Source organism: Ahaetulla prasina, chromosome 2 (assembly GCF_028640845.1).
Source record: "Ahaetulla prasina isolate Xishuangbanna chromosome 2, ASM2864084v1, whole genome shotgun sequence".
In the NCBI taxonomy this organism is placed as follows: domain Eukaryota; kingdom Metazoa; phylum Chordata; class Lepidosauria; order Squamata; family Colubridae; genus Ahaetulla; species Ahaetulla prasina.
Genome location: NC_080540.1, coordinates 248209544 through 248233542, shown reverse-complemented (window position 1 = coordinate 248233542; position 23999 = coordinate 248209544).

Below are 23999 nucleotides of genomic sequence, written 5' to 3'. Positions count from 1 at the left end.
CTGGGTTCTGGCACATATGCACACCTGACAGCTGGCTGGCATGCATTAGTACACTGGTTTTTGGCCCTGCCATGTGCGCAAAGGACAGCTTATTATTGCGCATGCAGGCATGCCAGAAACAAACTGGCAAGGCCGCGCAAACTGGGCAATATGGTTTGTGTGCCATTTTGGCCATGCGTGCCATAGGTTCACCATCACAGATCCAGACTTTTCCTAATATGAAGGGGAAAACAAAATATGTCACTTACTTTTTGAAATATAATGAACTTCTGCAATGCAATTGGTTTTCCTCTTTTTGTATATTTCCACTTTTAGCAGAAGCAGTAGAAAAAATATGTACTTCCTAATGTAAAGTCCCTGTTCCTTTTGATAGTGCATTCAAGGAATCTGTAGAAATCTTAGATCAATGTGTGTGACCAGGGTTGAAACCTGGAGTTCATTAGACAACTTCCAAATTGCTGTTCCCTGAGAACTGTAATCTAATAGAATGTAATAATTGAAAAGGAGCTCCTGCTCAGTGCTGAAATCCATTACTACAGCAGGATATATAATATCCCTCAATAATGTTAATGCAGTCAAACATAGTTCCCCAGATAACGTCTATAAGAGGAAGTCATATACTTTCTTGATATTTTTACTTCTCTTTTTGCAATTCACCAATCTCAAGAACTGGATGTTATTTGGAGGGGCAAAAGAGAGAGAGAAAGGGGGAGAGAGAGAGAGAGAGAGAGAGAGAGAGAGAGAGAGAGAGAGAGCATGAGTATACTTGCATGCATATTTAGTCTCTTAGATCCAGTTCTCTTAAACAGGATCTAAGAGCCCAAATTTTCTCATTTCTAGATTGTTCTGCTTGATATAACCTGTGTTAATGCCAGATTATCCTGAAATTGATTTAAGACCATTTTCTAGTCTATGTCCTTACATCCACCACCATCACTACAAGCAATACAAAAACTGTCCAGAAATGAAGAGTTATTGGAGTGGTAAGATTAAGATATCCATGGAGCAGGAAGTGCTGAGTACAAATGTTCATTCATCCTGGAGTTCATTGTGTGACTTCAGCAGAATCTTTTTTTGATATTCCTTCATCAAGATTTGTTACCATGTAGGTTTAATGTTATTATATTATTACAGTTCCTATCAATTGTCCTGGAGCAGATGTTCAGCTGACATACCTATAATGTTCTGGATTTCTCAGAAGATCCCTTTTTAAAAAATTAGTGTCATATTGACTTTTTTTCAGTCCTCTGACAGTCAGCTCACTTTGAAAGTGAAAGTATATTTTTGTTCCAGGCGATAGCAATTTCCCATTTTCTCATTTAGTTCTTTAAGACTACCTTGTTACTTATTTTAATTTTTACTGCCTAATCTCTTCAGCTTTATTAAACCATTTTGGTTTAGTTGCTCTGATTCCCTCCCTAAGAAAAATCAGTGAAGAGTCCAACATCTAACCCAGTGTTTCTTAACTTTGGGAACGTTAAGATGTGTGGACTTCAATTCCCAGAATTCCCCAGCAAGCATCTTAACTTCTCAACCCAAGTTCCTATGGTTGAGAAACTCAGATATAACATATATCTTCTGAAATAAAGAGAAATACAGTTTGTCTGCAGCCTCCACTTAATTTCTCAGCATCCCTTGGCTCCTGTAACAGCTCAATCATTGCTATCACCAATTTTCTGTTTCCAAAATATTTAAAGACATTACCTTTATCATATTCCATACACACACACAAACACATTTCATATATTACATTTCATTATTTGCCAGAGTCTTTTATCCTTCTGCAACTCATCCACATAGTAAGTTAAATTTATATAGCCTAAACCAATTTCTTGTATTTTTTCTTAACAACCACAACAATTTTCAGTTTGGGGATCTGAACCTATATAGAACAATAAGTGTTGGTTTGGGAAAGAAAGGAAATTAAGTTTGACTCATTGCTGTGATTAATATGTTGAAATATCAATATTTGTATAAATAGAGAACAACAGCAACATAACATTAATCTTAGCTCTAAATTATATTAATTGCATAAGCTAATTATCTGATATTTGAAAAACAATGCCTGATGCTCTGCCTGTGCTATGTTGTATGGAGATGGCCTTGATGGAAGATATGTTTCCAAGGAGGAAAAATTATGCTTAAGTCCAAACAATGAAGTTGTTCAGTTACTAATTCATGTCTGACTCTTTGCCATGGACAATAGCACGCCAGGTCCCCCTGTCTTCCACTGTCTCCCTGAGTCTCCCCAAACTCATGCTCACTGCATTGATGACACTATCTAACCATCTGATCCTCAGCCATCTCCTTCTCCTTTTGCCTTCAATCTTTCCCAACATCAGGGTCTTTTCCAATGAGTCCTCTCTTCTCATTTAGTGACCAAAGTATTTGAGTTTCAGCTTCAGTACCTGTTCTTCCAAAGAACTGTCTGAGATTATTTCCTTTAGGATTGATGATTTGATGATCTTGCAGTCCAAGGGATTCTCAAGAGTCTTCCCCATCAAATAATTTGAAAGCATCAATTATTTGTCAGTCAACCATCCTTATGGCCCAACTCTCACAGCCATAAATTACAATAGTTTTGACTATACAGACCTTTGTTGGAAAGGTAACATCTCTGTTTTTTAATATGCTATCTAGGTTTGTCAAAGCTTTCCTCCCAAGGAGCACATGTCTTTTAATTTCATATTTATAGTCATTGTCTTGGAGCCCAAAAAAATAAAATCTGTCACTGCTTCCATGTTTTCCTGTTGTATTTGCCAGGAAATGATCAGACCGGATGCCATGATCTAAGTTTTTATTAATGCTGAGTTTCAAGCTTCATTTTGCATTCTCCTCTTTCACCCTCATCAAGAGGCCCTTTAGTTCCACTTCACTTTCTGCCATTAGAATGGTATTATCTGCATATCTGAGGTTGTTGATATTTCTCCTGGCAATTTTATTTCCTGTTTGTAATTCATCCAAACTTGTATTTCACGTGATGTACTCTCCATATAAGTTAAATAAGCAAAGTGATAATGACAAAGGAATAAGAACATTTCTCAGATACCTCCCTAATTCACATAGTATAAGAAGAAGAAGACACCATAACCATACTTGCAGGATTCTCTTAAGATTCAGCCACACTTAATCAAAATAGTTTTGGTCTTAATGTGGAGTTGATTTCTTGGTATGATCTTCACTTTGGGGCTGACTATACTATATATAGTCTTTCTTTTGTTGTTGTTATGATATAGGTTGGTGAGACTATGTTGGTTAATACAATGATAGCTTTATTCTGAATATATCTCTTTCCCTTTAATAAGATATAAAAGGTGGTTTATAAAGAAAGAAAATAAAGTTATTCAAATAAATCACATCAGCAACAAAAACTGCAAATCTAACTATCACAAAACATTAAATTCAATGATACAGTCAAAAGGTTGTTGAAAAGGGGCAGCTTGCTGATGGAAATCTTCTACCCTTCACTGAAGTTTGTGATATTTTTTATTTACTTCTAGGCATCTTAGGTTAAAAAAACCCTGCAGCCAGGAGATTTTGGGTTTCCTGAAGGCCATTTTCACCATCTAGCACTCACACAGATGTGGTTCCTCAAAGCTGAACACCAGATGGTTGATGCTGGTAATTCCCCTTACTCTATCCATTTGGTACAAGGATTGAAATAATTATTGGATTATCAGTCCCGTGTATTGGATTTTATAAATGCAATTATTTCTACTACTTTTTCCAATGGTTCTCACACTTGAAGTAATAAGAAAAGAAGGGAGAGAAAGAAAGGATATGACTGTAGTAGTAACTGCAATATGGTGATGAGATGAACTTGTTTCATTAAAAAAAAAACTTTAAGATGGATTTCAGAATTAAAAGTACTGGCAAAATAGATTCTACTGAGTTCATGTAGCAATTAGATCTGAATTTGGATTATTAATGCAATTTGTGAACAAGAACAAGTGTCAAATAATGATATGAGAGAGGAAGAATAGGGGTGAGATGGAGAATCAGTTTCAAATCTGCTCAATATGTTCAAGAAATAGAGAAAGTAAATGTCAGGACTGAGCAAAAGATTTAAACAATTGCAACATATGGCGATGAATAAGATACGATTTTAAAATAAAAATTGAGACTATGAGAACAGACTTTAATATCTGAGATTACAAAATTAAATTAGAGTGTTTAAGTCAATAGTCAACAAATAACAGAGTTACAAGGAAAGCAAGATACACAACTGACACAACTGTTGAAAGTTTAAAATGGGAAAAGGGAGAAAAAAATGGAAAGGTCAATGGGACTTTAGAATTCCAGCAAAGACAATTTCTGAAGATTCTGAAGCATCCCAGAAGATTTTTGAAAAGAAGATCTTAAAGCTTTGATGCAGGATTATTTAAAAATGGGGATTTTCATATATTGAACACATTTTTCAGGATAAATTCTATATCTGCACACAGAGCCTTAGGACATGCTTGTAAGATTTTTATACAAGTGAACAAAAAAGTGCTATTCCAAAATAGCAGATTATGACCCCTTTAGCTATAGAAGGGAAACAAATCCAAATATTTCAAGATGTCTCCCTAGAAAGTTGAGAAAAAAAGGAAAGAATTTGCATTTCTTATAGGCTTATTATGAACCAAATAAATTTGATACAGATGGAGAATCTCATTTGCATTGGACATTTTTCTGGAAATGAGAGAATAACCATCAGGAAAACCACAGAGGCTTACATGGCAGACTAATTTCTCAGGACTCAGTGGATAAAGAAGTTTCTGGCAATTGGAAAAAAAACTGGAGAGGAAGCAGAGGGGAAACTAAGTATAGCTGCAGCATTAAACTGAAACTAAACTGCAGCTGAAATGAAATAAACAGCATTAATCACATTAAACCACATGCACTTAATTTACCTACAAAAAGAAAGATTTTTTTTTTTAACAAGCTCCAACCACATAAGATTAATATTGTTTGTTTTTAAGCAACATGTATGAAAAAGACCGTGTCAGTTTGTTAAATTTAGAAAAAGTTAGGTCAGGAATATATAACATCTGAGAAAAAAACAGAGTAACAATTTATCTTAAATCACCTTTCTGGTAAGTATTATGTAAAAGTATTATGTAAAGTATTATCCTGGCCAGAATAAAATATATCCCCAAGGATGATCCCCCAAAAGGAAAAGAAAAAAAAATTTCCCTTATGAATAGGCAGAAAAACTTCTCCCATCTTCTCTCCACCCAAAACAGCCCGCAGGCATAGCTTAGGGAAACCCAAAAAGAAGTGGTATTCAGCAAGTTCTGACCAGTTCTGGAGAACCAGTAGCGGAATTTTTGAGTTGTTCAGAGAACCGGTAAATTCCACCTCTGACTGGTCCTGCCCCCATCTATTCTTTGCCTCCTGAGTCCCAGCTGATCGGGAGGAAATGGGGATTTTGCAGTAACCTTCCCTGGAGTGGGGTGGGAATGGAGATTTTACAATATTCTTCCCCTGCCACGCCCACCATGCCACACTCACCAAGCCATGCCCACAGAACCGGTAATACAAATTTTTGAATCCCATCACTGAACCCAAAGGTGTTTTTTCAAGAAACTATTGGACTTCCTGTTTTTTCTTTGAAGACGTTTTGCTTCTCATCCAAGAAGATTTTTAGATGAAAAGTAATCTCACTTTGAGAAAGATGACAGAACTTGAAATGTTCTTACAAAATTAAGATTGCTATCAATTGCTTTTGAAATATGATATGAAAATGAAACAAATTAAAAATTGTATGATAAAATTCAGAAGTAATTAGAGTGGCTCAATGGAAAGAATTATGGAAAAAAGTCAATTAAATTTTCTTCAATTTACAGTTTAAGAAAAAAATTATTCAAAATGTTACTAAATGGTACATATGTCATCGGTGATTGCCAAGATAGACAAAATATAACAGTAGTACTAAGAAAAAAAGTGATTATGCTTTATAGTACAGTAGCATAGTATAACAAATAATATCATATATATCCTCCAGATTGACAACTAGAGATGTCCCTCTGAGTAATTTGTAAGTCAACAAGCTGACTTAAGCCCATGATTACTTGTAGTTCAGTTTCCATACATGGCCTTTCCCCCAGTGAATTTTGGTGGCTTTGTTGTAAAAGAGAAGTTGTGTAGCTCAGAGGTTAAAGATGCTGAGTTGTCAGCTGGACAGTTGACAGCTTTTTTTTTTTTTAATTTCATTTTGTCACAACAGTATATACAATCATCACATAAACAATAACCCATCATGAGAGAAAAAAAGTATATATAAGTAAAAGTATGCAACAACTATGTTAATCTGATATAATGAAAGGAACAATAGGACAGGAACAGTAGGCACTTTTGTGCTCTTATGCACGCCCCTTATTGTCCTCTGAGGAATGGGGCCCTGTGCAACGGGTGAGCTTTCATTACTTGCCCCAGCTCTTGGCCACTTAGCAGTTCGAAAACATGCAAATCCAAGTAGGTTAATAGGTACCACTTTGGTAGGAAGGTAACAGCATTCCATGTGTGACATGACCATGGAAATTGTCTTCAGACAACGCTGGCTCCCTCAGCTAGGGAACAGAGACAAGTACCATGCCCTAGAGTCGGACATGACTGCACAGGGAAACTTTTACCTTTTTTGTTGTAAGAGAGAGAAGGCAAATTGTGCTTTTGTTGCAAGAGAGAAGGCAAATTGTGCTTTTAATGCATCTATGTCTTGAATGATATGTCTATGATATGTTTCTAAATGACACTTACCGTATATACTCGAGTATAAGCCGACCCGAATATAAGCCGAGGCACCTAATTTTACCACAAAAAACTGGGAAAAACTATTGACTCGAGTATAAGCCGAGGGTGGGAAATGAGGCAGCTACTGGTCAATGTAAAAAATAAAGATAGAGCCAAGTAAAATAACATGAATATTTATTTGAACGAAAAACAATAAAAGTGCAAAAGGGGGAAGGAGGATTCCCAGCTCTAAACAAAGGGAAATCCCGGAATGCCAGCGCGAAAGGCGGTGCTCGCGTTCCTCCTCCCTTGCTCAAAAGCCCCAACATGATATTGGAATTGGATGCCATTATATACCTGCTGAGGGGATAATTTGAATAACTTGAAAGATATAAAAGCTCTAAACATATTTGTTTAAAAATCTAAAATCTATACTTAAAATAAATGAATATAAAGTAATAAAGTTCTTTAAAGTTGTAATTCACTTTGCTGCTGAAAAAGAAAGGAAGCTTAACACCTTAAATGGTATTTATTAACTGAAATATCATCAAATCAAATATATAATGAGGTATATTATAATGACCTTTGTTTTCAGAAAGAAGCATGATGGAAGTTTTTCAATAAAGGGGGAATATAGAAAAACTTAGTGTCATGCTCATATATCATCTTTACAGATGTTGTTAACACTATACTATGGCAGCATATGATGGTACAATGTTTCAATCAATTTCAGGATGAAAAACTCATCAATGAGGAGGAGGAGTATAATTTATTAACCTTGTATGATATCAGTTTCTCAAGGACTCTAGAAGGACCCGAGGAAGAAATCTCTGCCCCCTCCCCACTTTCCCTTTCCAACCCAGCCTTCCAAGGGGACCCGAGAGGAAGAAATCTCTGCCCCTCCCACTTTCCCTTTCCAACCCAGCCTTCCAAGGGGACCTTTGAGGAGAAATCTCTGCCCCTCCCACTTTCCCTTTCCAAGGCAGCCTTCCAAGAGGACCTCTCGAAAAGAGCGAAAGCTTTCTCCTGGTCGTTTACCACCACCATACCCTCCACGCCGGCCATCCTAGGCTGGGTTAGAAACAAGGAGGGGGAAGTTCAAGGACCACATCGATGGCACGAGCTCAGATTGCCGGCTGGGGATGATGGGCGCTGCAGTGCGATCTCGGGAGAGACTAGGGGGGAAGAAAGAATGACTGTTTCCCCACACCCTAGGATTGGGGAAAACATTGACACCCCCCCCCTTAGTTGCGGGAGAAGGGTTGCGCTTCAAAGCGGTCGCCTCCATCCATCAATCCATCCTTCCTTCCTTCCTTCCATCCTTTTTTTTTTCCCCAGCGAGCGGTGCGTGTGTGTGACATGCAAGCAAGACGTCTCACGGGGCATGTGAACTGGGTATGTCTAGTTTAGGGGTGACATGATAGGAACATTCCAATATCTCAGGGGCTGCCACAAAGAAGGGGGAATCAAACTATTCTCCAAAGCACCTGAGGGCAGGACAAGAAGCATGGGTGGAAACTAATCAAGGAGAGAAGCAACCTAGAACTAAGGAGAAATTTCCTGACAGTTAGAACAATTAACCAGTGGAACAACTTGCCTCCAGAAGTTGTGAATGCTCTAACACTGGAAGTTTTTAAGAAGATATTAGATAAGCATTTGAAGTGGTATAAGGTTTCCTGCGTAAGCAGGGGTTAGACTAGAAGACCTCCAAGGTCCTTCCAACTCTATTATTCTGTTTTTTGTTCTGTTTTCTTTCTAATCTATCTATCTATCTATCTATCTATCTATCTATCTATCTATCTATCTATCTATCTATCTATCTATCTAATTAGCTAGCTAGCTAGCTATCATTATCTCGCTCAAAAGACAAAACCTAAACACGAAGTTGTAGCTGAATAGCCCTACATAATTTAGCTTTTTCCAAGCTGGTGATTTCCAAAGGCTTTGAAATCGACTTTCCTCATCCTCTGCCAGGATAAGCTGATGTGCTCAGAAGGCTGGGAATGGTGGCATTTCCCTACATTTCTTGTGGGCAGAAGGTGGACCCCTATGTTTCCTTGAAAACACCTCCCAATATTTATTAGAGTGACTTCTCTCCCCAGAAGAAAGGTGCGAGCGCTGGTTAACAATCCGTCAGCTAAATCCTATCGAGTCAAAGGGCCAGTCAATGGGGCTAGGATGAATTCTGGGTCACCAGGGACCCTTTTTGTGCCGTTCCCCAACCAGGGCGGGCCAAGCAGCCGCTCTTTAGCGGCTCTGGAATGGATGTTGAGGTAACCCGAAGAGGCAGCCTCTTTTCAACTCCCCCGCCCCTTTTTTTTAAACGCGTCCTGCCGGGCGGCGACAGGGACGCGGACACCAAAAGCGGCGCCCCGTTCTTCTCCGCTCTTTTATTTTATTTTAGTATTCAATCGGCAGCAGAGGCTCGAGCCTTCTGGGGCGCCGGGAAAAGGAGCCGAGGAGCTGCAGCAACGTTGCAAGAGAGCCGAAAAGAGGGGTGGGGGGGGGAGAGAAGCAAAAAAGAAGAAGAAGCAGCAAGCTTTCCAGCCGACTTCGGTGTGGCGCGAGAATCCGATCCACCGCCTCCTTCCCCCGGCCGACAGGGCTGAACTGCCGCTGCACCACCACTTCCCAAAACAGATTTCCAGACTTGGAAGCAGCCCGCCACGAAAGGAGGAGGAGGAGGAGGAGGAGGAGGAAGCGGCGGCGCCGGCTGCTCCTGCTGCTGTTTCGCCTCCGCCCCTTCCAGCGCCTTGACGAGAGCGAGAGAGCAGAGAAAGGAACCGCGCCGTCCGACCGGCTGTGTGTGTGTTTGTGGTGGGGTCTCGTCCCAGCCACCCACCCACTCGCTCCCTTTCCTCTTGGGCGTGGGCTGATCTTAGAAGCGCTGTCGGCGGGGCCGTCGCCTCCTCCTCTTCCTCCACGCCGCTCCTCTTGCACGCCTCAACCCCCATCCCCACCCTCTCCGCGTGAAGGTCACCTCCCTCTTCCAGGCGGCGGCCGCGCCTCCGAGCCAAGCGCCACAGCCGGCAGCTCCGCTTCCCTCCCACCTTCCTCCTTGCTAAAGGGCCAAAGTCGGCTCCCCCGCCCCGCCGCGGGGACCCGAGCCAAGCCGGTCGCAGTCCAGCCGAACGGTGAAAGCGACATGCCGGCGCCACTCCGCTTTCACCGCTCGCTGGACTGCGACCGCTTGGCTCGGGTCCGCAGTAACTCCGCCAGGCTGTGCCGCCAAGAAACCATTTAAAAGCCCAACTTGAAGCACGGAGGAGAAGAAAGAAAGCCCTGGCGGGCTTTTAAATGGTTTCTTCGCTGCACAGCCTGGCGGAGTTACTGCGGACCCGAGCCAAGCCGGTCCCAGTCCAGCCGAACGGTGAAAGCGAGCGGCGCCGCATGTCGCTTTCACCGCTCGCTGGACTGCGACCGCTTGGCTCGGGTCCGCAGTAACTCCCGCCAGGCTGTGCCGCCAAGAAACCATTTAAAAGCCCAACTTGAAGCACGGAGGAGAAGAAAGAAAGCCCTGGCGGGCTTTTAAATGGTTTCTTCGCGCACAGCCTGGCGGAGTTACTGCGGACCCGAGCCAAGCCGGTCCCAGTCCAGCCGAACGGTGAAAGCGGAGCGCGCCGCATGTCGCTTTCACCGCTCGCTGGACTGCGACCGCTTGGCTCAGGTCCGCGGCGAACTGCTCAGCCTTGGGCAAATCCGCTGACGATCTCGCCGCCTCTTTGGCGTCTCCTGTGCGGGGTTCCCGAAGTACATCAAGACGTAGACTCGAGTATAAGCCGAGGGGGCGCTTTTCAGCACAAAAAACGTGCTGAAAAACTCGGCTTATACTCGAGTATATACGGTATTTGTAAATAATTTTAACATAGTATGCTTTGATAGCTATCTAATCAGCAATGAGAAGCTAGAAAATTTTGCTTCTAAATTGTCTATTTGGCACAAACATCAACACTCATTTAAAAAAAAGCCCAGAAGAAAAGTGTTTTAACCTGATAAGCTTTGACTTTAGTATTTTTTTAAAAAGCCTGTCTAGTTCCTGGAGGACAAGCAGCAGTCACATTATAAAGCAACAGCAATTGACATTAATTGGTGTCCTAGCTGACAGTATCAACAGACACACCAAAGAGTAAAATCATGTAAGCATTAAATGACCAACTTGCTCACAGAAAAAAAAAATCTGTAGGTCAAATTGGGACATGGTAGAACTGATCCTGGGCTTCTAGAATCAAGGTAAAAGATATATAAGAATTTAGCTTTCAGGCTAACATCTTTCATAGACATTCTGGCATCTGTGCTATTTCTTTCCTCTCCTTTTAAAAACAAAACAAAACCTCAAACTAATAGTGTACTATTATTGAGCAAAACATAAGTAGAATCATGTTCAGCTATATACTGATATATAACTGTTACATAAAGAGAGAGAGGGAGAGAGGGAGAGAGAGAGAGGGAGAGAAACAATGGCATGTCAAAGTAGCAACAAAGATGCATGGGAAGATCTGCAAGAAATTTCATTTGCCAGTAAGTAAGAACTGGTGGGGCCAACAAATAGAGAAAGTTAAAGAAAATAAAGAAGTTAAAGTGCTCTGGAAAATAAAGTGCTCTGTTTAGAATGCAAACAGACCGGCACTTGCCACACACCATGCCATTGACAAAATCACCATCAATCAATTGCAAAAGGCTGCTTTACTTGGAACAACTTACATCCTGCGACAGTTGTTTTTTTTAACACCATCAAACTTCCACATCTGTCTGTGTCAGGTCCTTGGGAAGGATTCAATAGGTGGATAAAAATACCAAATCCAGGGTAAACATTTGGCAAACTTTATGAAAAAACCAAAATAATAAGATAGCTAGCTTGGATAGTTCTATCGACCTTGTCATAGGTAGACTATGTTAATAATATTTACTGGTACATATTATTTCAGTTGCAGAATGAATAGGCACTGCTAGATTTTTTAAAATTTCACCTTTATTATTTTTTATAAATAATTCAAGGTAGTGAACTTACCTAATATTCCTTCTTTGTCCTTAGTTGGGCTAAGAGACAGTGACTGGCCCAACGTCACCCAGCTGGCTTTCATGGCTAAGGCAGGACTTGAACTCACAGTCCCCTGCTTTCTAGTCTGGTGCATTAACCAGAAAACCAAATTGAGTCTCTATTTGATGACTGTTTTCTGCCCAACTTTCTTTTTTAAAAGCTCCAGTAGGCAGCTTGCTTAGCAAGTAACACATAAGAATTGAATGTCTGTTTGGTCCTATATAGGGTGGCTTTATGAGAGGCAGAATTCTGTGAGTTTGGAATAAATGAAGATACTCCAATGAAGTCATCTAGATTCAAGCTTGACTTAAAAGTCACTATATTTTATGTAAAGATTACAAATTGAAACAGTTTTAATCTCATAATGGGCATTCCAAAAATAAGAAACTTGGAGCTTATCCCTACTCAAGCCTAGTTTAAGAGCCATGGTGGGGCAGTGGTTAGAATGCAGTACTGCCAACTACTTCTGCTGACTGCTGGCTGCTAGCAACTTGGCAGTTTGATTATCACTAGCTCAAGGTTGACTCAGCCTTCCAACTTTCTGAGGTGGATAAAAGGAGGACCCAGATGATTTCTGGGGGCAATATGCTGATTCTGTAAACCATTTAGAGCAGGCTGTAAAGCAATGTGAAGTAGTTTATAAATCTAAGTACTATGGCCATTGCTAAGTGTTATTCAGAAATTACAAGGGGGCTACATTCCAGTTTCCCAAACATTCCTATAACAGGGAAACTGGATTCAAGCCAAAACCAACAAACTTTAATCCTTTATCAGGGCAATTGACATCAGAACTCTGCTTAGCAACTCTGCTAAGAGCTGGCTTACCCTGATGTGGCTTGCACAAGTTACTCCTTCAAAGCCACTTTGTGAATATTTTCCCTTCCCTACTTCTAATGATGGATTATTCTAATAGTTTCAATATCTGAAATAATTTTCTAAGTATGAATGGTATAGGAGTCTTGTCTAACTTATCCAGTCATTTACTGGAACGACTGGCTAAGGCTTTAAAGGTAAAGGTAAAGGTAAAGGTAAAGGTTCCCCTCGCACATATGTGCTAGTTGTTCCTGATTCTAGGGGTCAGTGCTTATCTCCATTTCAAAGCCGAAGAGCCAGCGCTACCCAAAGACATCTCCATGATCATGTGGCCAGCGTGACTAAAAGCCAAAGGTGCATGGAACACTGTTAGCTTCCCACCAAAGGTGGTCCCTATTCTTCTACTTGCATTTTTTACATGCTTTCAAACTGCTAGGTTGGCAGACGCTGGGACAAGTAACGGGAGCTCACCCCATTATGTGGCACTAGGGATTCGAACCACTGAACTGCCAACTTTTCGATCGACAAGCTTAATGTCTTAGCCACTGAGCCACCGCATCCCTAAGACTAAGGCTTTAAGGCCATGCAAAATATCTTGAACAGGATCATACCACCTCAATGCCTTGCTAGAATTGCATTTTATTATAGCATGAACACTTCATCAAGTCAAAGCCATGTCACCTTTGGAGGGACCTAATTGCATTTTTATAACTGAAGAGATCTTCAGTTATAAATAGTAAATACATGTATTTACTATGATAAAGGACATACATAGAGAGCAGGATATCCTGCCTTAGATGCTAAATATGGCATAAATACATTAAGTAGATTACTTTGTGGGCATTTTTCATACTTAAAAATTAAAATTAAAAAAAACCCCATCATCACACAATGGCTGTTTCTCAGTGGACCAACTGTGTAGTAGTAGAAAAAAACAACAAAGGCTAAGTAGGTGGGTAAGATCCGCGTATCATTCAATTGTCTTTTATAGCTACATATTGTGTCCAAGGATAGGTCAAGTTAGAAAGAATTTGTCAATTCAGCCATCAGGAGTTAGGTCTGTCTCAAGGGCCCCTAACTAACTAACAAAGCATGAAAAAAGGCTTTACACAACTGATGTAATGATGAACCTAGCTACAGAAACTTCCAAAGTCTGCCCTGTTTCCAGAAAATATTATATCCATTGCAAAATACTGCATTTTTCATAGGCTCTGACAGGAAAAAAGAAATGAAAGGGAAGCATGATTGTACATTGATGACCCATGGGCCTATGACAGTAGTGAGAATGTCACCAGAGCATAACAGCCATAATAGGCCCAGATATAATATTCAGCAAAAGAAATGTCTCTTACCGAAATCAAGTATTTCTTGAAAGAGGCCACATAACTGGAATAGTGGATAAATGAACATGACATGACATGTCATACAAAATGAAAGGGAGTTATTTTGGGAATTAATCTTGCAAAATTTATAAGTGAATTAGGAAGACTTTTAGTGTTGTATATACTCTTTAAAGATTTGTATTAGATATCAAGATACTTTACTATAAATTAGAATCTGCTCTAATGGCTTAGAAAAATCAAAGTGTTCAAATGTTTTCATCATATTTATGATAGGAGGATTAGAATTTGATTAATGAAAACAATTGATAAAAGACTAAATTGCTAAAACACGTAAGTCAGAAATGTAATACATGCTTACAAGAGTATAAAGTCTGTGAAGTTCATGGTACTTATGAGCTGTATACTTTCCAGCCAGATTTCTTGAAATCTTGTTTAAAATACCTACTAGGTTATATTCAATTATGCCTGTCTGCCACGAAAACGGACACCACATTCATCTTGCTGAAATGTCGAGTACAATTTGGATTCCATATTTTTTTCCATGATGCTCAAACTAACAACTTCGTAAATTGCTCTTCCGCATTAATACTTTCATCAATTATACTGCAGCCAGGAATAAAACATTTGATTGTTTCTGTACAAAATGAACAGCAAGTCTACATTTCAATTTATTTTCAAAATTATTTCCAAATATATTGTCTAGTTGAGATTTTTGTATACCGTTGCTGTCATTTGGGCATCCCCAGAATAAATTTAGCTCATGGAAAGCAGCAAAGAAACAGTCATTTTTATAATTTAGCCCACTCATTTTTATAAGCCTATTACATTACAAAGATACAGGGTTTTCCCCAGTACTGCTCAGTAGCTGGAGTTAATAATTCTTCATAACACTACAATACTAAGTGTTATTAATCTAAAATGTATATCATGTTACAATTCTATGGCATGTTACAGAATATAGCAGACTGTCTCAATTTAATAGATAATCCCATTTAATTCCTGTTGATTGTAGTTTAATAGCAAAAGTAATGAATAAAATTCAATAAAAATGGATTTACAAATTGCTGATCAGAAGGACTGCTTTAACTACACAGAATACTAAGCATTTATTCTACATAAATGCTAAGAGAAAAACTGAATATTGAAATACATTGTAATCATACCATTCAGCTAAAAATGAGAGTGCATCTGTCTGGCCATTTTAATGTGTATTGCTGAATTTGGAAAGCAAGCCTTTCATATTTAAATTGGTTTGTCTGGGAACTTTTCAGATGATTAATAACTAGAGTGTGTACAATTAACCATGGTATTCGAGCCTCAACTGATTGGCATCTTCTACTTTTCCTTTCATTTTTGGGTATTCTTCAGCCTCTTCCACTCTTTTCTTCCAGATGTATTTTGGCAATCACTCTTATTTTCCATTCAACACATCTGGAAGGTACCAGATAGGTTGCATAAACAATGCCTCAACTTTTTCTCTGATGATATAGCTGTTTTGCCTATAGGAAGAACATTCATTTGAGGTTTCCCTTCTTTTCCTCAGTGAATTCCAAATCAACATCATTTATTTCTGTATTTTTTTTTTGAAGTCAATGGCCCCTTAAGTGGGAGTGTACAAGAAAATTAATGAAGCACATTTCAGGATTTTATTTTAATTTAGGAATGAAACATAATGATCCATACTTTGGACAAGACCAAAGATTCCTGGAGTACCATCAGAGTAAGAACCCCACTAACTTCTGGGACTGTGATAGACAAGACACATTTTTGGGGTACCAATAGATGGTATTATTTAATCAATGGGATCTGAAGCATGCCAACTCTGCCTGATCTTAGTAGAAACAATGAACGATAAGTGGTATTTCAAATAACCTGGTTTAAAAGCTTCATGGGTGATAAAAAAAGGATCTTGAATTGCACCCAGAAGCTCAATGGCAACTAATGCAGCTCCTGCAGGAGGGATGTCCAGTGGGCATATTGAGACATATCACTACATTCTGACCCAACTATAAATTTCAAAAGGTCTTCAAAGACAACTACATGTAAATCCCATTGCAACTGTACAACCATGAGATAACTAGAATAGGAGTGACTAGATATCTGGAGGGCTTCCAATTCAGGAATGGGTACAACAAACACTGTAGATGATGCTATGGTCAGAACTGCTGCTTGCTCTTTGAGAATAAATTATGCATCCAAGACAATAACCAGATTGTACACAAGTCTCAAGAGAGTGGGGGGAAGATCCTATTCAAGATTTAAGATGGAATGTTCCAGATCTAGAGGCTCAAATATTAATCTTAGCAGGATTGAATCTGAATCTGTTTCTCTTTATCTACATAGCCTTCAACGACTATATAAGTTTTATGTAGATATTAAACAGAAGGGGAGAGAATGTTGAACCCTGCTACTTGCTCTAGGTAGATCAGACCATCAAATGACTTCTACAGGAAGATTTTAATTATTTTTATTGAGACTGACTATGATAACAGAACCTTGGAAGTCTTGTTGTGCTGTGCTTCTTCTCCTTTATACTCCAGTGAACCAGGATGAAGTCTGCTTGAGCTGTTTCTGATTGTGTTTCATTTTTTGTTTTAACCCTTTTTTTCTACGATGTGGTTTCCACACTGTTCTGTCAAGGTAATCTTACTTATCATTGACTGGCCTAACATTCAAGAAATGCAGCCAAAGGCTAGGCCCCAAAGAACTTAAGAAAATGAGAGCTAGACAATGGCACCATTCTCAAACAGGAGACCCATTGTCAACAAATGTGGCCCACCCTTAGGTTACTAACTTACCTACTCCTGTTGACATAGAAATTACTCTATTCTGCTGTGAGGATTTGCCTGGTCAAGCTGAACTCTTCTTGTTATTTTTTTCACTTTTTCCCCAAGGAAATTGTGCACTGCCGCTCTGTGCTGCAAGAGATTATTTATGATACAATAAGCCTGTAGCTTCCCCTTTTGCAATTAAATAGCTTTTCTTTTCTGGCTAACAATGTAATTAACCCTTCACATTCCCTGATCACATAGCTAGCTTCTCATTCTCATTGACTGATCTGCAGGATTTTCTCACCATTCCCACACATATGTTTTGATGAGAGAAATTATTAGGAAAATTTTAGATTGTGCAGAAATGAATAGGTTAACCTTGATTATTAAAGAAAGATGGGATTCAGAATATTTTAAGATATGGGATAAATTCTACCATTGGTTAGGAAAAAAAGGTATAGATAAGCAATGGATAATTATGTAAGAAAATGGTATAATTAGAATAGCGTATTTATGGAAAAATGGTAATAGCTTAAATTGAAGTGAAGAAAGAAGAAATAATAAAAAGATGGAGCCATGAAGAAAACACTGAGATGTCACATGGAAGGAATGACTGATGTACTAAATGTTTGTTTATAAAATAAAAAACTTTCTTGAAAGAAAAAACATGTTTTGATGATATAAATAACTAAGTGACAACTTTGTGATTGAACATTCCAATACAGATGGGAGGGGAAAGCCAAGGGTTATAAATGTATGTACTGAAAAACCCATAAGCATGAACATAAGCCATGAAATGGACTTCTACCGTTGTTCATCACTGCAGATTGAAAGAAAGTTCTCCTATATAAGCACGCAAAATTTATCAATATAGCTCTGCTTATTACATTTATTTTATTATCTTTTGTCCACTCCTTCTCCAGAATCTGAACTATACTGAGGTGGCATCACTTGCCTGTTTTGGTTTTGATATTGCATAATTAAACTACTCTATTGACGTAAGCACTATAAGTATCAAAATCATCTGAAAAGAGGATGTGAGAATCAATTCGTATGTAATTCAGATCTGAAACTCTGTAGTAGCAAGGTTCAATATGGATTTGTGCTTTGAGTTTTGAAAGTAACCACATGCAATGCAAATGATTCAAGTTTCAAACTGGGAATATTGGGAAAACATCAAGGCACTTACATGTTTCATTTCGGAGGGAGGCATGGGAAAGAAAGAGTATGGTATTAAATCTTTCAGAAATATTGGCCTTAATCCAACAAATTTTCAATTTAGGGTTTTATTACTATCATTAAACATTTTTTTAACTGCATGTCTTTTACGGGAGAAATAGCAGGATGAAAAAAAGGAAACACAACAATTTACAAATTATCCAGCAAAGTACCTATACAGATTTTTTGCAGAACCAAGGCAGAATATTCTACTCCAACGTAGGTAACAACAACAACAACAACAACAACAATAATAATAATAATACAAAAATGTATAAAGTGAGCTTTTTAAAAAAAATTAAAGATGAAGGAATCCACTTCATGTCACTTTTCTAGGTGGACAAGTAAGGATTTTAACAAAGTCTATATTACAAGTCATATACATTTACTAAGACATAAGAATGGATGAAAATAAAATGTGCGAATTTGAGAATCATAACACAATCAGAAAACCAGATTTTCTAAAGGGGAGTATGATCATTCTACTTCTTTTCTCTTTCTCCACCAGATGCACTTGCCTAACTAATTCTAGAAGGAGAGGGAGACAAACAGCAGCAGCACAACAACATATCCCAAGTGGGTCTATGACAACTCACCCTGTCTATCCCTCTCTGGCTGACTCACCCCAGCCTACCTCCATGGGACAACTCAACATGGGATAAATCAAGAGAAGAACAAGAGAATTGCAGCAGGTCTTGTCTTGCTTTAGCTTTGAATTTTCTCAAGTTAGAATTCTTGGAGGCTGGGCTAAGCCAAAAAATCCTGGAGGCCCATCAGTCAAGCTGTGGAGCAATACCTGGGTAGCAGATCCAGAATGAGGGGATGGGACATCTACGAGAGGAGGCCTGCTGGCGCTGCTTCTTCCTGGCATTCCTACTGTGAGGGCCAGTCACTCTGCTGACATCCAGGTACCTCCAGCCTTGCCAAACATGCAGGGCTGGAAGGGAGAGTGATGGCCTCAGATTTCTTTGGCGGCTTTGTTTTAAAAGGGTTTACAGATTCCCCTGGAGCTGTTTACTTAGCCAGAAAGAATTCCTAATTGATCCAGTGGTGAAATCCAAATTATTTTACTACCGGTTCTGTGGGCGTGGCTTGGTTGGTGTGGCAGGGGAAGGATACTACAAAATCTCCATTCCTACCCAACTCCAGGGGGAAGAATATTGCAAAATCTCCATTCCCACCCCACTCTGGGGCCAGCCAGAGATAGTATTTGCTGGTTCTCCGAACTGCACAAAATTTCTGCTACCAGTTCTCCAGAACCTGTCAGAACCTGCTGGATTTCACCCCTGAATTGATCCAGTGGCATTCTCCTTGCCAGTCAATGAAGAATTCCTTGCAGATTACTGAAATTGGCCTGCTTTACTGCAAGGAGTCAAACCCAGAAAAAGAATAAGCTGACAGTAGTAACCTTCGGGTCAAGTACCAGCGTGTCTGCTCTTTTTCTCCCCAGTGCCTCATTTTCTTTTTTTGTTCTCAGCTTCAAACCTGCCCTTTCCCTTTCCATGCAAGCAAGCTAGCCACTGCAAGTTATCTGCAGTGACTTGACCAGGGCAAGATGACCGGGGCAAGTTGTCCCATTCTGCCTCCAAGCAGTGTGATAAGTATGAGTGCTAAACAATGCTAAAACTGCAACAGTGCTAAAACATCAGTCGTTTCATGCCTTTCAGTTTTGTCTATTAACGGAAGAAAAGCTGAAACAATGTTTGTAAATCTGCAAAGGCAAAAAGCATTGGAACATTAATTTGATTCAAGACTGCAAACTGATAGTCAATGACTCAATAGAGTAATTTAATTTCATCTTCTTTGAGCGGAACCACCCCTTCAAAGTTTCACATAAAGAAATAATAGTACTTTGTATTGATGGATTGTGTTTACATTATTTATCCATTCCCCAAATCTAAAAGAATGATAACGAACTTAGCACACTATTATATAGTTGATCCATTATTTCCCTCTTTCTCTTTATTATCATCATTTGCTGCATTTGCCCTTGATTATTCTTTAGAAAGATGTAAGCACTAGTACATTCATGCCCTAAAGAAAATATAGCACCTTTGCATCAACATAACTTTCCAATAACTTTTCAGTCCATTAGGCAGAGACAGATATTTCTCAGTTGGTGCTAGATTAGAGTCAGTTTACCTACCGCAGTCAGAATGAAATGTATTCACTTTAATAATGTGGAAAAGTCTTTAAAAAGATGTAGAAAAAAATAAACCTAATGTCTCCATTTCCTGTCCTCTATTTACCACCCATACACAGAACCCCATGGATTCTCTGGAGAAGATTCATACAATCAGGTGGCATCATTTATGTCACTGACTTCCACTCCTGTTTAATGTAAGGAGTCAAATTGACCCACGTAAGGTAACTTACGCCCGGGAGAAGGGCGGTATACAAATTTAAATAATAAATAAATAAATAAACTATCCAGCTGAGTAGGTAATAGTAGGTAGGTAATAGTAATAGTTTTACCGTTGAACTGTTCTTCCTATGGAGAAGTTTGCCACTGCCTTTTATCAAGATGGTTTTCATAGGGACTTCCTCAAGATCATTTCATTCCTGATCACTCCCCATTGCTGTTTTACTTTACAACAGATGTGAAATACATTTATGCATTAACAGGCCTGATCTGCTAAGTTTTATTGATGGATAGATGTGCAGTTGAATTAGGCTCCAGAAACATCAGCATTTATGTTTTAAAAATGTTTATTTTATAAAGTTTTGCCCCCCTCACTCCTGCATGGCCCTCTTCTCTACCCTTTGCCTTCTAACTGCTTTTGCTGCCAATCTTTTCACCAGCTTTGCTTGCTCTGATTCTGGCTGACACCTCATATTTCTGCCTCCTTCCCTGGGCAGCCTGAATGCACAAAGCTTGGCAAACAAAAGAAGAGAAAAACAGGCATGTTAGGTTAGGACTGTGAGTATGACAGGAAAGAAACTTTCAACCTGATGTTGGCCAGGTTCTCAAGTTCCTTAAACTGGCCCTGATCAGAACCGCTAATTACTTGAGCAGCTGCTGAGACTTTAGATAACATGGCATATATTACATGGCATATACTGAGAGCATATGCACCAAGACAAATTCCTTGTGTTTCCAATCACACTTGGCCAATAAAAAATTCTATTCTATTCTATTCTATTCTATTCTATTCTATTCTATTCTATTCTATTCTATTCTATTCTATTCTATTGAATATTTTTCTCCAGGGATATTATCCACAAAAGGCATTCATACAAGAATAAAATCCTGATTAAATTCTATAAAGGTTTAGACTGGGCTGTCAAACTCGCAGCCTGCGGGCCAGATGCGTCATGCGCGGGCCACGCCCATGCCCGGTTTAGCAAAGGGGGGAAATGTTGCGATACATCACATGATGCCATGACGATGCACATCTGACACTCCTGGTTTAGATTGACAGTTTTCCCATTGTTTGCTTTGGCTTCACCTTCTACACCTTCTACACAGATTTTGTTTATTTGCATTAAGAAAATAATGATTGAAAAAATATAATTGGTGAATGCTCATAATTTGTTGCAGGGGGGAAACACTAAATAGATGGTTTTGATGGTCAAAGTACTAAAATCTTTGAAGCAAATTTTGGAACATTTTTCCACTGGGGTATGATATAGCTATTCTGGTTCATAATACTGCCCTTGGATCAATAGATAATAGAAAAAGCTCTTGAGAAATATTTTTGAAGGTCAACATAAGTTTTTTTTCATGAATATGCTATGTACTTTTATACTCAGAAATTACAAAAAAGTAAACTACTGTGCTGTACTACAGTTTATGAATTTGATTCAATCATTTCAATTTATTTTCAATGTTTCCTAAAATGGAATCTATTATGACTAACTGTCCAAAAAGTGTAATTCCTTTTAAAAAATAAACTACTTATTTTTATAAATATTCCCCCTAGTTTTTTTATTTATTTATTTATTCAACTTTCTTTCTCATATCAGCTTTTTGTTTTCATATTTATACCTTTCATTAGATTTCTGTTTATGCTTCCTAGAATTAGAAAAAAATATATAACTATGCTGTTTTCAAATTCATGTAGAAAATTGAAATTAAAGCGTCATATTTTCTGAGCTGGTTCAAGATAAAAATTTATCCTTTTGCATATCATTGATCTTCAGTATTTCTCAAATCATGGTATCTTGCTGTATTACTGATGACTTTGGTAGCATCATCATTTTACTCTTATAGAGTAAACTTATAACTTATAAACTTATAGAATGGCACTACTCCATTTGTTCAATTAGGAATGTATTTATTTTATTTATTTATTTATTATTCGAATTTATATACCGCCCTATCTCCCAAAGGACTCAGGGCGGTTCACAGGCATATAAAACATCAATATACAAATTAAAATAATCCTTAAAAAACTTATTCTAACGCCCAAATTATTAAAAATATAAATATAAATATAAAATATAAATATTAAAATCAATTTAAAACCCCTCTAAATTTAAAATCTAAGCCAGTCCTGCACAGATGAATAAATGTGTCTTGAGCTCGCGACGGAAGGTTCGAAGGTCAGGAAGTTGACGGAGTCCTGGGGGGAGTTCGTTCCAGAGGGTTTGCTTTCTTTGCTTGCTTGGTCATTTGTTTGCCTTATTCATCTTCCATAGAAATGCACAACACAATTGTCTGGTGCAAATTGCTCAGAGAAGCTGATATGGCTTTATTTTATCTTAATCAGTAAGGTTGGATTGAAACAAACAACTCATCAAATGCCATCTTTTAAATCAGAACACTGTGCAGAAATTTCAGTTAAAAGGTCTCCAGTCCAATTCACCATTAATATTCCATTGATGTCAATTAAACTGTTATCTGAAAGTGTAATCTGGAAATAAGAGCTAACTAGATACTCTATTGGCTGATAATTTCAGAGACATTTCCTTATCTAAACAGATAAACATGATGACCATGGATGGCCAAAAAGGCAGTGGGAACAGGAGCAATTTCTGACTTTCTGCTATGTTCTGTATTACGTTTTCTTGTGGAAATCTGTCAATGAGCATCATAAATCTCTTTCCCTTTCCCTTTCCCTTTCCCTTTCCCTTCCAACAGGCATGTTAGTTGCTGCTGCTGGATGTGGGAAAAAATGAGGGATTGCAAGATTGGCTGGTAAACTGCCACAGAATATTGGAAATGAAGATCACAAGACTGCAGCAATAGCCCAGCAATGTACCAGCAACCAGCACCAATAAAGCAGTCACAACTTCCTCAAATTTCATTCCCTTGGGAATCATGGGTCCTAGATTTTGGATACTTCTGTATGTTAACCCACTGGAGGCATCTTGATTGAAAAATTGTTGTCCTATGATACACCATTTTACTTATTTAAAGGTGATGTCAAGACATTTAGTAATATCTAGATACAATTTATTCTCAAGTCATCTGAAAATATACTTAACTGAACTGTAAACATATTGATATTTACAGCTTTAGAATTAGAATTACTTTTATTCATATCATCTTAATTGTCTCCTTAAATGCTGCAATGATGAACCAGCAGATAAATATGACCTTCATCACATATGGTGAAGAGAATAATAAAGAATCAAGGATACACAGCTTTGAACAAGATAATAAAAGATTCCAAGCTGACAATTGACGATCTGATATTCAGAAATAGATTATGTACTGTCATCTTCAATTCCATAGCTTTATTACATAATATTGCACACTTTTGATGAACGTAACTGTACTCTTACACAGCTACTGAATAATATTCATGGTAATAGAATATAATGTATGCTCCTTAAGGATTGTCCTAACTGATACATTTTAACGCATGTAATTCAGCAATCAGTCCCAATTCTCAATCAAACAAAAGACAATTTTTGAAATAATGATATTTCCAATTCATATGCAATTCGATTCAGAAGTATGTATGGAATAGGTTGAAATGAAGGTTATTTGCTTACTAAGTACAACAACAGATCTAACAATGGTTCTTTCAATATCTTGAAATTTAACAAATTTAAGGAGTTGTCATGGAGTAAAACTTTCAACTGTACGGAGCTTAATGCAGTTACATCCCTGATTACTGGAAGGAAAAACATTGTGAGTAGAGTAAAAGAAAT